At 38.9% G+C, this 17,003-nt stretch overlaps 1 non-coding gene across 1 annotated transcript in view; it reads right to left on the reverse strand.

Moving 5' to 3' along the window:
- Nucleotides 1-8,083: 8,083 nt before the first annotated feature.
- The window catches only part of LOC106178814 (uncharacterized), a 106,002-nt gene continuing 97,082 nt past the window's right edge, over nt 8,084-17,003 (reverse strand). Inside the window, exons 105-106 of the transcript XR_015332687.1 lie at nt 16,740-16,962; nt 8,084-16,566 (exon numbers count right to left, since the gene is read on the reverse strand). This is a non-coding gene — a transcript (uncharacterized LOC106178814). The remainder of the gene's footprint in view (nt 16,567-16,739; nt 16,963-17,003) is intronic.

Raw genomic sequence — 17,003 nt, forward strand, 5'->3', positions numbered from 1 at the left:
TTGTTTTAAGGTAATAGAATTAACCTTTGGAAAATTAAAATTTTGACATCTTGCCTCGTTGCGTATATTTCCGCGCAGTAAAGCGTAAAGTGAAGAGATCGAACACGTAGCCTGCATTGCTCCGAGGACTAAGAGATGAGCAGGCCTAATCCAGAAATTGATATGTTTTATCAATTTCTATGAATATAATTATACAAGGCTTTAGGGCTTGTAATTGGAATATAGACATAAATGAGCCCATATGCCACTTTTCATTTAGTCGAATCTGTGCAGCATGTAATGTCTTTTTAATAGCTTGATGTTTTAATTAGCTCCAATCTGATTAATTTGCCCGCGGCTGTATTGTAGAGGATATCGAGACAATTTTTCCTCACTGAAAAATATCGATATACTACTACAGTGCTTTGTGGAATGAGAAAGAATACTAAATATCTGGAAATTTATTTTACTCCCTGTTTCTTCGCAACATAATGAATGTATCTGTTACGAGTGAGAGCGTAATGAAAAAGGGAAATTGTACCAATTTGTAATACACAAAACGTATTGGAATTTGTTGCTCTAAGAAAATAAAGACATAAATGAAGTTGTGTCTGACACGTAAATTGGCTATTTCCTAACGTGAAAATGTCCCCATAGAAGCTGCGAAAAACAGTGTATCTCGGAAATATATTTAATGCCGCGCACGTAATTGATAGAGACGAGAACTTTGCATGACACTGTTTTCTTCATTTTCTAATCTAAACAAGTAATGCGATTTCAATAGTTTTTTCCATTTGATTGGGTTTTCTCCAAATCGGTTTGTGACCAATAATGACTACTGAGACGGGCTACTGACGTAATACGGAGACCGCGATAACCTATGTACAATATTGGGTAAATTTGCAAAAATAGGGGATTTTTTTATTTAAACTCCCAAAACAATTTAATATTCGCGAACAAGTCATCAACTGTTTTTGAAATATATGACTTTCAATGTAGTATTCCTTTATTTCAATTCAGAACAATAACTGTTTCGTCAGTGCAAGTCAGAAACTGTACTTCAGGACGGCAACAAACAGCAATCTTATTTTATTATTTTTTTATCTATCACTATTTTATTTTTAATTCAATTAATTAATTAATTTATGTATTTATTTATTTATTTTCTTATATTGATTTGAAAAAAACTTCTCATCAACATTTTTAAAACTCTTAACAGCATCCCAAGTCTTGCTATTGATTTGCAGACACTTAAGTAATACTATAAGTATTATTTGATGTTATGCCACATAAATATGAGAACAGATTGGTTTTTCTGAAAGGATGGCACACGGAAGGATTAAGTAAAATTTTCAGGGCCAGATGTGCTAAATGTCCATTCATTTAGAAAAGTTCACAGTTAAATACATTTTAATATACATTAGGATTACCTTATTTTGCCAACAGTAATATAAGAGGTGCCATTACATTTCACTTATTGCATTGCCTTAAACATTCTTTTACGTCCTGTGATGATTTAAGTTTTGACTTATTCTCAAAGAAAGGATCTCTGCCCAAATAAATAAATAAACAAACAAATAAATAAATAAATAATAAATAAAATCTGTGTCATAAAATCTGTAGGAAGTGCTATTGCTTGAACTAGGGAAATGGTTACATTTAAAAGGATAATAGTTTTCAACTAGCAATAACCACGCCTCGGATAAACCTCATTGGCTATAGGAAGTAAATAAGAAGTGGAAACACCTTGGGATTTCATTCGATTCGACATTTCGAGATAGTATTTGACGGTGTACGTACATGTATTTTAATGATGTCATGGAACCGAACACGCACGTCTTATTCTTCCACATTTTCAGATAAAGTGGATCTCTTTTACTTATCACATTTTATCAGCATTAAATTCATATTTCGACATTTTTTCCTAGTACAATATTCCTCTAGTGGCACTACCCAAAAAGAAACTTAATGCCCACGAATCTCAAGACACCGTTAACACTTAGGGGCGTTTCTATATTTTGGTAACTGTTGAGCAAAAATCAAAAAGTCCAACAGTGATAGGCCTACCAATAAATTGAAAAATGCTCAGGACAAAGTAACATGGCATTTATTAATGGGCAGCGGGAAGACCACCGAGCGGTACGGTAAATAATAGTAATGCGGGCACTGGATTACTATATCTTAATACAATGGGAAGACTAAGAAATCATACAGTATACTTGCATCCTTGGGAGGCAGACACTATGTCAGAGAGGATCCAGGATGCCAATTAACACAGTTAGTTATGGACGTACTTGTATAAGCCGAATGCGGGTCGCTTAGAATAATATAATGGGGCTGCCGACTTAACTGTTCAAGACCCACTGTGTAAATGGTAGTATTCTTTCCCACTCAGATCAGCGTTGGGTGATGTGTTTTTTGGTGCATGAAAATTTTATCTTAAACTGAGCGATTCGATCGGCAAAAAATAGAAGTGTCCTAATCCTAATTCAAGTGTTGAAAAGATTGCGAAAACGATAGACTACTGAGATGCTGTACGCAACGTAGCCCCAAAGAAACTAGTAGACTAGTGCACTTTGAGCAAAGACAAGGAAAATTGCCAACGACAAGGCAAAATGAAGTCGCATATTCGTATTTTTGGACATAGAAAAGATACTTTGTGTACCTCAGGAAGAAATCAGCAGTGGATGTTATATTATATTTAAAAGAATTCCCCATAGATCTGAGACTATCTCACTTAGGCCGTTATTTTCTTATCACTGAGCGATAAAACATATCACTTATTGTGTTACTGACAGCCTCATCTCTCTTGGATTGTAATAGCCGGTCGTTTATCGTAGAAGCCCCAACCGACTACGCAGTGAGTTTGAACTGAAAAAAATAAAGAAAATTACATTACAGTAATCAAATGCGCGTGTGTATGTCGAATTTTCGGATTATATTTCTCGCTCTTTGACATTGCCTTTTATTCCTACATTCCACTCCAACAAACTACAGTGCCTGTGGCTGACTGTCTTTTCAATTTTCTTATCTACGACAGTGACTGTGCAGCCAACCTGATCCCAGCCCCGCCAAAACTTGACAGTCACGAAACCCCTCAAAATAAATAGTAGGATTGTAAATTGAATTCGAATGAATTGCCTGCTAGGGGAGATAGTTCGTAAACAATACATGTGAACTGATACCCCCTTCACATAAAGGTGATCATCTCCTTTATCGTTATAATCTACCTAACGTAAAGGAGTCGATTTTTTTAGCCAATTTAATTTCAAAGGGAAAAAAGAGACAGAATTGCGCTCGGGCGTCGTTTTGTAAGCTCTTTTATGAATATATTTTAAAAGATTATACCCTGTCTAGCCTTAAAAGGCATATGATGGAAAAAAAACTGTAAAAACTTGATTTAAACAACTGTGGTGACTCTCAAAAAAGCACTAATTTCTAAGCCGAAAAAATAGAAAAACATAGGAACTCTTAGCAAAACTTTAAAACTGTTTTTACAATATCTCGAATCTAACACCAATGTCTGTTTTACAGTGCCAGGCTTTCCGTATAGATCAGAAAATATTCCATGTATGAACTCTAGCGGCCTAATTGACTGAAAGAATTTTAAGTTTAAATGTCGAAAAAGAAGTATATGATCCTCTGCGTGAAAGAAGAAAGAAGATAGATGAGGGGATAAATTACAGATGTGACAATATGGAATTGAAAACATTAAGAAAATCGCCCCGAAAAAAAATTATATAATGAAAAGCAACATAATTGAGCATTAACCCTTAAAAGTGTTTAGTACCAAGCAGCTCCACAGTGCCTAGAATGTCACTTTAAAATAGAGACACTAAAATTGGCAGATTACCATCACTTTAAGTCACTTGCTTTTCAAAGGATAATTGGGTATGTGTATCTGTTGGTGGAAAATCATAGGGTATAACATGACTCCAAATTATAGAAAATTGTTGTTTAAATTTGTGCGTCTATCACCGTCTTACAGCCCGAAGGTTTTATTTAACTGTGTAACACCCCTACGCAGTTCAGGAATGTATCAAATTTAAAATTCACACAGAGTGTAGTCGGCTATTGAAACATAACTGAAGGCTTATAGTTATGCAAGCGGAAGGAGAACATTTGACTATTTAAAGGGAATTTTTTAAAATACGCCCGATTACGCGGAATACTACGCTTATAACAAAATGTGCCATAACATCTTTAGGTAAAGAAATATGTAGTCACATTTTTAAATAAATATATATTCATATTTACAGATGCCTCGATTGTTATTTTAAAACCCGCAGACAAAATGTTCATTTATGTAATTTCAAAGCAGATGAAAACATCACTCGCCAATCATTGTCCTTTGTGCCCTTTAAGTTCTTCAAGTTGGAGGAATACGTTTCCAATACACAAATATTGATTCGGTAGCGGCTTTGCCACCGGCTGCGGATGACGAGTGTTTAGCTGACGGATGTTCACCTATGCATGATATGCAGTAGTTAATTAACTGCATGTCAAAGAAAATTACACATGTAAATGGCTTTTCTTACAAATCAGTATATATATCGTTAAGTCCAAAATTACGAAAGAATTTTCTAACAGACCCCCAAATTATTAGTCGGATCAATCGTTAGTTGGCTAATTCAACATCGAACGTATTTGGGGTAAGCGGATGCCGGCATGGAAAAGCCCTTCTGTTTTTTATGATCACGAATTCAATGCTGACAGCATATAGGGAACTATTCGTTCATCGAATTCTGAATATAATAGACAATATGCAAAAACTTAACGGCATTGTCTATTTCGCTGTGTATAGTTGGGGCAGTTAGAACTTGGGCGAGTCCGTTCTAAAACTGCCGGCCAAAAACTAACTGATCTTCCTCTTTCTCGTCAACAAGGTAGCGGTGTGAATTACCCGAGTTTACGCTCTCTGTGCCCATCAATCATTTTAGCACGCAAGAGGCAGCATTTAGAGGAGACAGTAAGTCATTTCATGCAGGCAGATGTCATTAGAAAACAAATCAATTCGGCAACGCTATGTTCTCGCCACTAGCACTCATTGATCAGAAATGACATGGGTTTTTTGTAGATCAGGTTTCCCCGCCGCGGGCGCCCGTGTCTTTCTCCATACACCGCCACCGTACGGACAATGGGCAGGCGATATTCGATCGGGTTTGTTTATCAAACAGTTTAGTGGTCGACAATAGGTAAAATTCAATTATACTCCTTAGCTTCCTCTCTCGCATGGATGTAACGCCAGCGAAAAGAGCAGGTATCACGCGAAGGCAGTCTTCCGCACTAAGCAGCCAGAAATCCTGGCGCCTTCATTCCATTTATCTATTGTCCTACCTTCGACTAGCTTTTTTTCGGCAATCCGAAATTACTTAAATTGTGTTTCTTTCTAGATGATTAAGGTGCATGGTGCATTTAGTAAGCAAGTGGCGCTCCAACTACCAGGTTGCACTCTTGCACCCGTGATGTCGGGATATAACCGTTGCTATACAAGTGGAACCCAGATTTTGATATCGCATTATTGAAACGACAAGTTTTTTTTTTTTTCGATTCTCTGATTGTCAGTTATTTTTTCATACGTGATCCCTATGATTAAACACAGCTCAACCATTTAAAAGGATCCAAAATAATCAATTGAAATTTGTCTCCTTCAGATAAACAATTGAATTATTTACGGTATCCTGAAAAAAGCAATATTAATTTCAATGTAAATGGCGAAAGTCAAACAAATCACAGTATCGATTATTGTCAGAGCTCATTAATGCAGATATTAATTAATAGCTAGAGAATGTCAAACCCGAGTTTACGGTCTAAAGTCAGAGGATCACGAGGCATTCTCTAGAGAGAGGCTTACAGAAAAATACCCGCAATAGAAATGTCATTAATACTAATGAGAGCAAATAAGCCGTTTGATCCTAAGTCGGGTTAGAAAGAACGCCATTTCGTAAAACCAACAGATGAAAGGAAATTTAATTATAAGTTAACTTCTCATCTCTCTGTTCTTGACTTATCTTTTCTTTGCAAAGACTGACACAAGTTCTTAGCGTTTGACGCGATTGTTTTGAAGCGAAAGTTCTAAATGCTAAATAGATGCCGGATATCCATTTCTTTACTACTGAAGCTGTTTTATGTGTCATGTTATTTGACATGCAATCTAATGGAAACTGAACGTTGAAGCGATGGGAATGTCATTCAACGTGGACTTGTATGACAAATTGCGGTTAAAAGCACCGCTTACGAAAGTATGTTCACAAGAAAATAAAAATGAAAAATAACCCCTTGAGCTATTCTGAAAAAAATAATAACGATAAGACAGGCTTTTTAATTACAAAACAATCCAAGAGATATAACTGTCACTCCCTTGTCAACTTACTAAACGCATCCCCTTAATTTGGCATAGGTAGCATAACAATAGGGAGGAAGTTCTTAAATTTCACTTTTCACATTTCAGGTAACGGGGGCCTGAGAAAAGAGGGTCGAACCCCAAATTTGGCTGTCTTGAGGAATTATTTTCTCATTATAGCGTGTCACCTCGCCTCATCAGAAAGAAGATTAATGTTGCAATTAGCAGTCATTTGTTATCCCAATGATTGTGATCTGAGCTGAAATGACTGTATTATCGTGACTTCGTAATCTGTGCAGTGACAACACTATCCTCTAAGGGTGGTCGGGGGTAGAAGATGAAGGACAGAAGAGATAGGGAGTTAGAGAGGGGTGGAATGAAGGAAGGAAAGAAAGAATAGAGGGATAAAACATACTTCTTCGATAAGTAAGAAATTGTTATCTTACAGACCGAGAAAGTCGCTACATTGTACATGTATGAATCAGACAATTTACACCATTTTCATCATGGAAATAATTCAACAATATGTAGCTCCTTCGGTGACTTGAAATCTATTCAAAGGAGTTTCAAGATTGTGCATCAACTTTTCTGCGTTTTATATATAATTGACTTGCCGTTCTTACTACGTGATTAAAATGTTTTTCTGGTAGCAACATACGCATTTCTCGACTAAAACCCAAGACTGCTATATTTTCAACAGTTTTCCGTTGTTTTCAAATGTACCACACTTACCTTCTGTGTGCAAACTAAACATAACAAGTGAAAAAAAATTCCCCCGTGGATTGATTTCTAAATAACACTGCGTAGGATTTCCCAATATCGCTTTCTTCTCGTACATTGACTTCAATCTATTTGCAACTCCCCCTAACTTTTGCTACAATAAAAAAGTAAAATGGTAAAAGTCAATGACATTGCTACAGAAGGTTATTTATCAGGTGATATAGGCCTACACATTGGAACCGCGTGCTAAAATATAGGCCCATCAAACAAATTCCAAGCATTTATACTATCTCGACGTATAACCGACACTATTACATATATACGGCATAAATAAAGAAAAGAATATTATACATCGAAAAATATAAATGTAGTGCGGCATTTAGTGACCTATGCCATAACCCATCCATCATAATCAGTGATAAATTTCGACTCGTGTGAATTGCCGGTTATCTTATTACACAATCCAGAAAACAATCACCTGAGATATCTGTTCTTTTGTTAAATGCACAATATTAGCCAACAAGGCGAGACGTATCAAATTTATATTAGAAATGATAGAACCCATATATTTTGCATCTTTAATGTCACTTAGTTTTGTCGACAATTATATAGGCAGATTGAGTAAAATGTACTCGCGCCGTTTTGTTTGGATGACAGGAGTTTGACATCGATTGTGTTGGTTGTGATATGAGCACATCCAACTGTATTTTCTTCAAGACCAATATTACTATAAAAAAAATAAAGAAAGAAAAAAACATACAAAATCCACAACACAAACACTACTGAACCTTCCAGCCTCCTCCATACATCATATTGATAATGGTTTAAGTATATCATGGTATTTATTAAAATAAGTCAAATTTTTAAAAATTCTCTTGTGCATTATCAAATATACATTTTAGGTCAATCTGAAGAATTAGCCAGTTATATTTCTTAAATGTGCCCATTTTCCTATCGAAATAAACCTCAGTATGGCATACTTCAATTATAAGTTAGCTTTTGGAAGATTTTTTTAATACACACAAAAACAAATTTTATGTATGAGTTGTGACATTTATTTACTTTTATAAAATGAAGCAATACATTCAATAAAGCATAAGCACATTTTGTGGGCAAAGTGCAAAACCTCACAAAAAACAGGTACATTACATGACATAAGATAAAAGAACTAACATCTGCTAACAAAAATTGAGTGAAGAGTTGCCTTCCTCATGACGCAGATAAAAAAAAAAAGTACAGATAATGTATGAAATATAAATTTCTATATTATCATTAAATATTACTCTTATGCATTTCTTGGATAATATTTAGACCAATTCTTTTCAAAAGACTGTACAATTTGTGCAATTCAATTATAATATGCAGCTTTAATTAAAATATCAGACATTAGTAAATAATAAATTAAAGTTCAATCTATGAAGTGTTTTTTTAATCATTAATAACCATGTATTTGTAAATGTTTTTTTCCTCAGAATTGGGTATTCTTGTCATCAGTTGGTCTTCGTAGAGGAATCTGAATAATTGTCCTTGAGGGAGACTCTGGTCCTTCATCAGGTAATAATTCTGGATCAAAAACTGGGTTATCTGTCTCAACAATTTGCACTCTGGTCAGATCAGGCGATGCCGCTGCACTGTCACCTTCTACACCACTGTGTCGTTCATAGCCACTTTGGCGGGAACTCCATCGTGACCATGAGCTGCGTGGTGAAAACCCTTTGGACATAAATGTGCCCTGGCTTTGGTCAAATGGTGCATATGCAGAAGCTTCTCTGAGGTTTGGTTCTTCCCAAGTTGTTGAACGGGTGAGCCGCTTCTTGCGATGATGCCTGACAATGATGAAGATGATAATGCATACCACCAATAATACCCCTGCCAGCACTGCTGCAACAACTAATCCAACAGGGAATGCTTCGTCTTGTTTCGCTGGGCCTTCACATGCATCGAAGTAATCTTTTAGAGGGCATGCTTCCAAGGCTAAAGTGTTTTGACAGTAGAATGAGAACATGGCGGCAGTTTCATTTTTTGTTGCTACGTTGATGCAAGCTTGGTGGTAAAATTCTAATGATGCTGAGAGGTCACTGCAGTGCTCTTGTATCGCCCCCTGCCTGTAGAGAGCATCACACATTTCAGTCGTATTTCCAGTAGGCCCTGTATTTGGCACAGGTACACTGCGATCTCTGTAAGGCACTGCTGATACTGCCCACTTGATCTTTTCTGCAGTTATTTTCATTGCCAAGACTGAGGTCTGTTCACTGAGGTACACTATACCTTGTGTTGTTTCTCCATATCCTTCATCCAGTGGCAAAGAAAGAAGAAGACCTGGTCTGTATATGGTATTATACTTCTGTGAATTACTTTCAACCTGGGTCAAAGTTTTTGCATACTGCCATATTTCAATGTTGTCTAAAACAATAGGACTCACTGCTGCTGTGTCACCCAATTCAACCCCAGTGATTGTGATAATGTTGTTTATGGCAACAGCATACACATCTGACGATGAGACGTTTCGCTGATCAAACACGCCTAGCACCAGTCTTCCATCCGAGGCCCTCCATGTCACTGAGACATGCACCCAGTCAATAACCTCCACTGTTGTTCCCAAAGTGTTATCTTGCCACTTCACTGTTACACCATTGCCTGTGGCTGTCATAGTTAAGTCTGATGCATTGGTCTGTAGTTTTAACAGCTGGATCATGTTTTGAGTGTCTGACAGTGAGAATTTTACCCAGAAGGAAACTGTGAACTCCTTAAGTGACATGCTTGGTATCCCTCCTGTGTGTTTCACTGACCCCTTGGTAACAGATAATGCATATCCATTGTTCACAGCACTATCTCTGCTATCCATAGGAGTTTTAAAATATCTGCCTGATGAGCCAACAGCAGTGCTGCCAGAGACAACGGTGTCAATGTAGGTCTGATTTAGCAGATGTGGCTGCAATTTGACATCAGAGAACCCCAGGAGCCCCTTTCCTCCCTTTGATAGGACATCTGAAATGATCACTCCCAAGAATAACTCATTATGTGTGAGAGCAACAAAAACATTAATGTCTGCATCAGTGACTGTAATTTTGACCAGGCCTGCCTTTTCCCATTTCACCACTAGGTCTGAAGTGCTGTCCATTCCAGAGTAGCTGATATCTGACCATTCTGTTTCCCCTTTCTTGACACTGACTGATATATGATCTAGTGTTTCTATCTGCACTGATGTTATGGTGGAACCAGCCTTCACTGCAACACCTGTCATCTTTCTACAGGACAAATCATTTACACAGGGTGCAAACACTGCTTGGATGGTGACCTTCACAGGACCTTCAACATACAGCATATCATAAGGGCCAAGTGTAGTCATAGTGAATGATAATCCATTAAACGTAGTGATGTAATTTCCAAATGCCATGGCTGTGGTGGTTTTCAGTACCTTGGTTCTGTTTTGTATTGCCAGGGAGCAGTCAGAGCCATTCCATCCTGGGGAGCACTCAGCACAGTCTTCTCCCTGCCAATGAGCAGTGCAGTTACAGACACCAGACAATGAGGAGCATGATCCATGTCCTGAACATGATCCATGTCCTGGACATACCTCACTACACTCAGAACCCCAGAACCCTGGATTACACTCACATGTATTGTTGATATATTTTCCAAAAACACAGTTTGTGGTGCACACCTCATTATTAACAGCATCAACTGAGGATTGGCTGCATGGAGACACCAACGGACTTATGGTAAGGTTGAAATTTAGTTGACAGTAATCTGATATTTCAGCAACAGAATCAGGTACTTCAGTATAACCGTGGGCAAGGAAGTCATCCACACACCTGTGGTGATAGTAAATCACCATGGATTTGTCTAAGCCTGAGCAGTGCTGGGTCCAATTGGTTCCAGTGAAAATTTCGCTACAGATTTCCCTGGCTCTTACTCTTAACACTGGGTCTCGAGTTGAAGTTGGATGGACAAAGAGCCCTTTGTCATTAGACAGGTGAAGATCAGATGGCATGGTTTCAATATCAAACCAAGAAGATACAGAATCCAATGTGTGATGTTTTTCTATGCTCTCTTGGATTTCCCCATTTCTCACTGGCCACCACATCTTTAAACCATCTGTCATTGGACTGACATGTGCCTTCCAAGAATCTCGTACCACTGATGGGTTCATTGGTCTTGTCCACACTCTGAGCTCATCAATCAATCCATAGAATGTTGGTCTTTCTAATGGTGTGTGGATAGATGCAGGGGCATACCACTGTCCAAGAGTAAGAGTCCCGTTTGCTGGAAATGCATCTCTTTGCCAGGCAACAGTCTCCACATTGAGTTCCCCAGCTGGAGAGATAAGGTACACATTGAGGACTTTCTGATTGTTATCCAACACCAGCACCAGCTGATTCCACAAATGGAGCTGCATCTTGAGACCAGTCTGGATCAAAGTGGCATCATTCTGGATCTTCAGTCCTGATGCAGTATCATACACTGCCAAAATTGATTCTGTGGCATACATGAGGATAATACCTCCATGGGACTCTGGCCTGACAAGAAGCTCTACTGACAATGGAGAATCTAATGGAAAGACAACTGATTCTGCAGTTACCCCAGTGCCACTGAAGCTCATGGCCAAACCAGCATTTGTGTATGGTTCAGAACTGATAGTCTGGTCACCCTGGGCATCAGAGTGCAAAAATTGTTCAGTGTATGTTTTTATGGTCTCTGATGTTATTTCTTTACTGCAGGTATACGATGAGGATGAACATATCTCTTCATTGGTGTAGTTACATGGTGATTGCATGATTGCTTTTTGAGTATTACAGCTATGCATTAGTCCAGTCAAATGGGATGCTGTTCTTTCAGTTGTCACAATGGTAAGTGCCAGGCTGTATCTAGTTGCTCTTATCTTGAGTTTCATGTCATCATCCACGGTGGTCAATATTACAGTATGCTTGTCTTGTCTTATAAGAGTAATATTTTCAAATGTTTCAGAATGGTTGATCACCACCTTCTTCTCATCGACCCATATAAAGGGAGACACTTCTTGTAGCCCAGCTCTCCCTAATGTGTAGGTCTTGTTGTAATTGTGCATCCTTACTGCAAGTACACAAGAGGAGATATCATTTGTAGGGCACATCCCAAACTTTACTGACAATGTGAAGTCATCGGCACTGCTATTGAGTACTGTGTACCAACCAACAGATTGAACCTGAAATATTGCTCCATCAAATGTAGTAACATGGCCTTGTGCTCCAATCTGTCCTATGATGCCATGATTGGGGATTACAAGGAGAGAACAGTCCTCCCCATGCACATTAGATGAACACACGCTGCAGTCTGTTCCATTCCAGTTAACATTACACTGACATACCCCATTGTCTAAACATATTCCATTGCCACTGCAAGGTTTGGGAAAGTTTCCTGCACACATTCTGTCACACTGCTGTCCCCAAAATCCATTAAAACACTGGCATTGTCCAGAACTATCTAACAAGCCAAAGTGACATTTGTTGCATTTTGATTGTAGCCAAATAGGCGATTCTGTGGTATGATTACATATGTTCAGTGCATTTCTGTCAAAGCTGAATGAACACCAATTGGCGATGGTTGCTATGGCTGGCATTGCTGCTTCCAGGGTGTCTGTTATTGCTACTTCTTTAATACACTCCAGGTAAAGGAATTCTTTTATTGGAACTGAAGCCTCTGAACATGCCAAAGAGTTGACGTAAGTATGACATCTGTTCACTGCCTGTATTCTCAGTGTTTCATTATGGAACACATAATTGTTTGGTTTTGAAACCAAAGTTGACACATACGCATTTGAAAGTTTCCACTGTGGAGATGTCCATGGTTTGGAAGGTAGCATGATGTCAGCTGCTGTAGTGCCATCAGCAGCTACATATCCACTGCCTGTATTGAAGTTGTACACATGCAACAGATCTGTGTAAAAACTTTCTGGATAGACATCTAAAGCATACAGCTGATACACCATAGCAGGAACAAAGTGTTTCTTCCATATATTTAATCTGTCTATCATACCATGGAAGGTCATGTCAAGGTTATAGGTATGTCCATCTGGTGCTGGTAACAACTGACCAAGTGCAATTCTTCCTGCTGGCTGAAAGACTTCTTGATGTACTTTGATGGTGCTTCTTGTAAGGTTAGTTGATGAAGTGAAATGGTAAAAGTCTAAGACTTGTGCTTCCCTGTCATACACTAGAATGATCTGATTCCACTCATTTAGCTGAACTTGACTGTTTGTTGAGTATGTAGTTTTGTTGAAATGCAAAGTTACACTAGGGGTGTTTTCAATGGCAAAGCTACTCTGTCCTGCATAAGAGAAAATGATTCCGCCAAACTGCTCTGCCTTGAATGTTAGCGAGATAGTAACATATGCACCAGCAATGTCCGTAGAGAAGATATGTATTGACTGATCTGTAAGTCCATCTGTGTTATTGAAAGCAAGGGAATAACCAGCACTTGTTGAGGAGACAGGTATGTAATTCTCAAATAAGTTATCTGCCATAATTACAGCATGGTCTCTCATAACCAGTTCATTGATTTTCGATTGAGTGATAGTGTTCAGATCAAGTGGCTGTAAATCATCATGTTGGTGTGAATTACATGTTCCCAAAAGGCCTCTATTCATAACACAGTTACTGACCACACTTTCTACAAGAATGACCAAGCTGGCATCTTGAATATGGATGACAAGGTTCAATTTTGGATTTGCTATTCTGCTTTCATATAAGAAAGGTGTCTTCACATTTAACTCCCATTGTGGTGTTACATGTAGGGTTGTTCCAATAAATGTAGCTCTTTGTCCATTCACTAAGACATTGGCTTTTTCAACAGAGTTGTCCTCGTTGTTCAGCATTATAGTCAGTTTATTGTCCTCAAACTGAATAGCTAAGCCTGTAATACAACTTGCCCTGTTGCAAAATGTTTTCTGTACCTGTACTTGTGGTGTTGAGATGCCATTATTGTGAAGAAGCCAGTAGGTACCATACCCTTCAGGATGGAACAGCAAACCATCGGGTGTTTGGATTCCTCCTCTTGAGGTCACTAATGCTTTTCTTGTTTGCTGAGAGTCTATGGTGGGGTTGGTTGCCACACTGCAGTCATTACCAAGCCAATGGGGGGTACATATGTCACAAGCCAAGCTTCCTTGCCAGTTTACATCACATTCACATTGTCCTGTTACATTGCAATGACCATGTCCACTGCATATTCCTTTGCCATCTGTACCAGGGCAGGTGTTATCACAATATGTGCCATAGTGTCCAGGATCGCATTCACATTGTCCATTTATCAACTGCCCGTAGACACAGTGTAGGTTGCAATGAGAAATGTAATCCTTTACCAATGTTAAATTTGAACACATAGATTGTGCTGGCCAGGATGGTGGGTTCATAACATGGGAACAGTAGGTTGAGAAGCTCAGAAACAGTTGGTGACCACTGTCTACATTGGATGTTTCACTGACCAGTCTGAGGCATACCATATAATAAAAGTGTAGCACCCATGTGCCTAGTCCTTTGCAGCTGTGAGGTGGAGAATCCAGAAATAGGTCAGAGCAAGTTTTGTTAGCAACAGTCTTCAATGCCTGGTCCTGAAATATTGCCTGGTAAAGGAAAGTGCTGTCAACTGAAGGCGGGCTGACTTCAGCATCTGATGGAACCCAAGTTGGACTTCTCCATGGCTCTGATGGGATCTTTAGCATCTTTCGGTTTACAGTGTCAAACAATTGGTGGCCATCACCTTCGTTGAAGCTCCAAGCTGCATGGAGATACTGAGTAACAGAGAGAACTCCCCTCCTAAACCTGTCCAATACTTCTGCTGGTTCAAGTATTCTATGCCAGATATAGAAATTGTCAATAGTGCCAGCAAATGGTTTCAGAATTTGGTGGTATCCTCCATCAGCTGGTGGTTGCCACTGACCTAAAGTCAAAGTCCCTGGTAAGCTAAAGATACCTGGTCTAAGTTGGTACTGATGTCTGTCAACATCTCCTTCTTCAGTAAAATGATACAAATTAGTGGTCCCAGTTGAACCATCATAGGTAATAATGATCTTGTTCCATTTCTTTGGCTGGAAATGAATGGCACTTGGGTAGGATGTACTACCATCATCCAAGGTTATGTTCCAGTGATTGGCAATTGAGAATGTGGTATTTGATGCAAAGGAAAATAGAACACCGTTATCTGTTTCACTGTTCAACCATTTTAGCTCCAGTTCAATTGTTAGTAAACCAGATAAATTAAGTCTTGATACCCATTGGCTCGTGTAGGCAGCAGATGAGTTGAACTTGAGTGCAAAACCACCTGTTGCCTGATGCTGGTGTTCTTTGCTTTGGTACGCAATGAAGGAGTCACAATCAGGTACTTCCCAGTTTTTCACATACTGCACAAAGGTATCATATGAGGAATTGCTGCCTGTAAGGTTTCTAAAACTGTCATTCATCACTACAGGGAAATCTGAGAAAGGATGGTATTCCACAGGAACTGGGGATGGTCTCTGAACAGGCCAACTTGTATTGCAAACTTGCAGGTTTGCAAAAGGACCAAAGTTTGCTTCAAACAGTCCTAGTCTCTCCAATTCATTTTCTCTGTTAGTTCCAGCCAACAGGCCTGCCGTTCCTGCAACGAATCTTGATGGCATCGTTAGGTGCATATCCAGGAAAACTCCATTTGAATGTACAGTGACAGTTGTGTCATAGGGTCCTTCAATGTGGAATTCTCTGTTGGAAACTCTAGAAAGGGACACACCTCTGAAGTACACAGTTTTGAATATCTCTGTCTGCTGGCCATTCACATACACTGTTGGATAGTCCTTGAAACTTCTTGGTGCTGCTATGGAAACTGTAGCAAATCCATTCTGTGGAGTTCCAGTCCTCAGTGCAACATGGGTCATGCATGAACTGGTGCCATAGCACTTAATAAACTTAGCTTGCAGCACAAACTGATCTTCAAAGGTTCTAAGAAGATAATGCTCCCCATAAGATGTAACTAGGTGATGAATGCCATCTAGGGTGACAATGACACCACTGGAGGCAATGAAGGCTGCAGCAGTGTTTACAGTGTTATTAGCAATGGCCATGGTACAGTCTTCACCATACCAGCCCTGAGAGCAGACAATACAGTCAGGTGCACCTTGCCTATGTAGAGGACAACTGCACTGACCACTGTTCACATCACAATTGCCATACCCAGCACAGGGTTTAAAAGCACCACCCGGGCATTCTGTATCACAAGACTGGTTCCAATACCCATCGGTACACATGCACCGACTATTGTCATTCTCAGCTGCATTGCCAAAGACACATGGAATATCGCAGTTGTCCCCGATCCACATTGGGAAGTTAGCATTGTATGAAAACTGGTTGCAAAGACTCTGGGCTGGCCATGTATTGTTGGGAATAACAAGCTGGCAGTAGTCTGCAAAAGCCACGGTGGTGTAGACTGCAGCATTCAGGTTATCTTCAGCAATTATGTCTGCCATACATTGTTCTGCATATTTTATTTTTATAGGATTGCCGGTAGGACAGGAGCTAGAAAGAGCAAATGTGTGTAAATAAATATATTGTTATTGTTTATTGGTCAGTAAATGATACTATTTCTTGTTCCCAATACGACAACAAAAATCTGCATAAAAATCATCTTTTAATTTTGCCCGTAAAATGAAACAAGTTTATAAGCTTGTGCTGTATAAATAATATCTTACCTATTAAATGTTTGGGAAAACATGAGCTTCATACATTGTTGCTGAGCAACTTCCACTGAAATCCCCGTTGACCTCTTCAATCTCTCAGACTGTGTTATGTAGTCTTCCACTTTCTCAGACAGGTGTGGTACAGGTGCATCTGATACCTGCCATGTTGGTTGTGATAAGGAAGTTGTAGAAAATGTCAGCTGGTGTGAGGATATAACATCTGTTGAAGTATTACCTTAAATAAAGTAATATAGACACTATGAGTATGAGTATATA

The sequence above is a fragment of the Lingula anatina genome, chromosome 2 (genome assembly GCF_051362555.1).
Source record: "Lingula anatina isolate TDL-2025a chromosome 2, LinAna3.0, whole genome shotgun sequence".
In the NCBI taxonomy this organism is placed as follows: Eukaryota; Metazoa; Brachiopoda; class Lingulata; order Lingulida; family Lingulidae; genus Lingula; species Lingula anatina.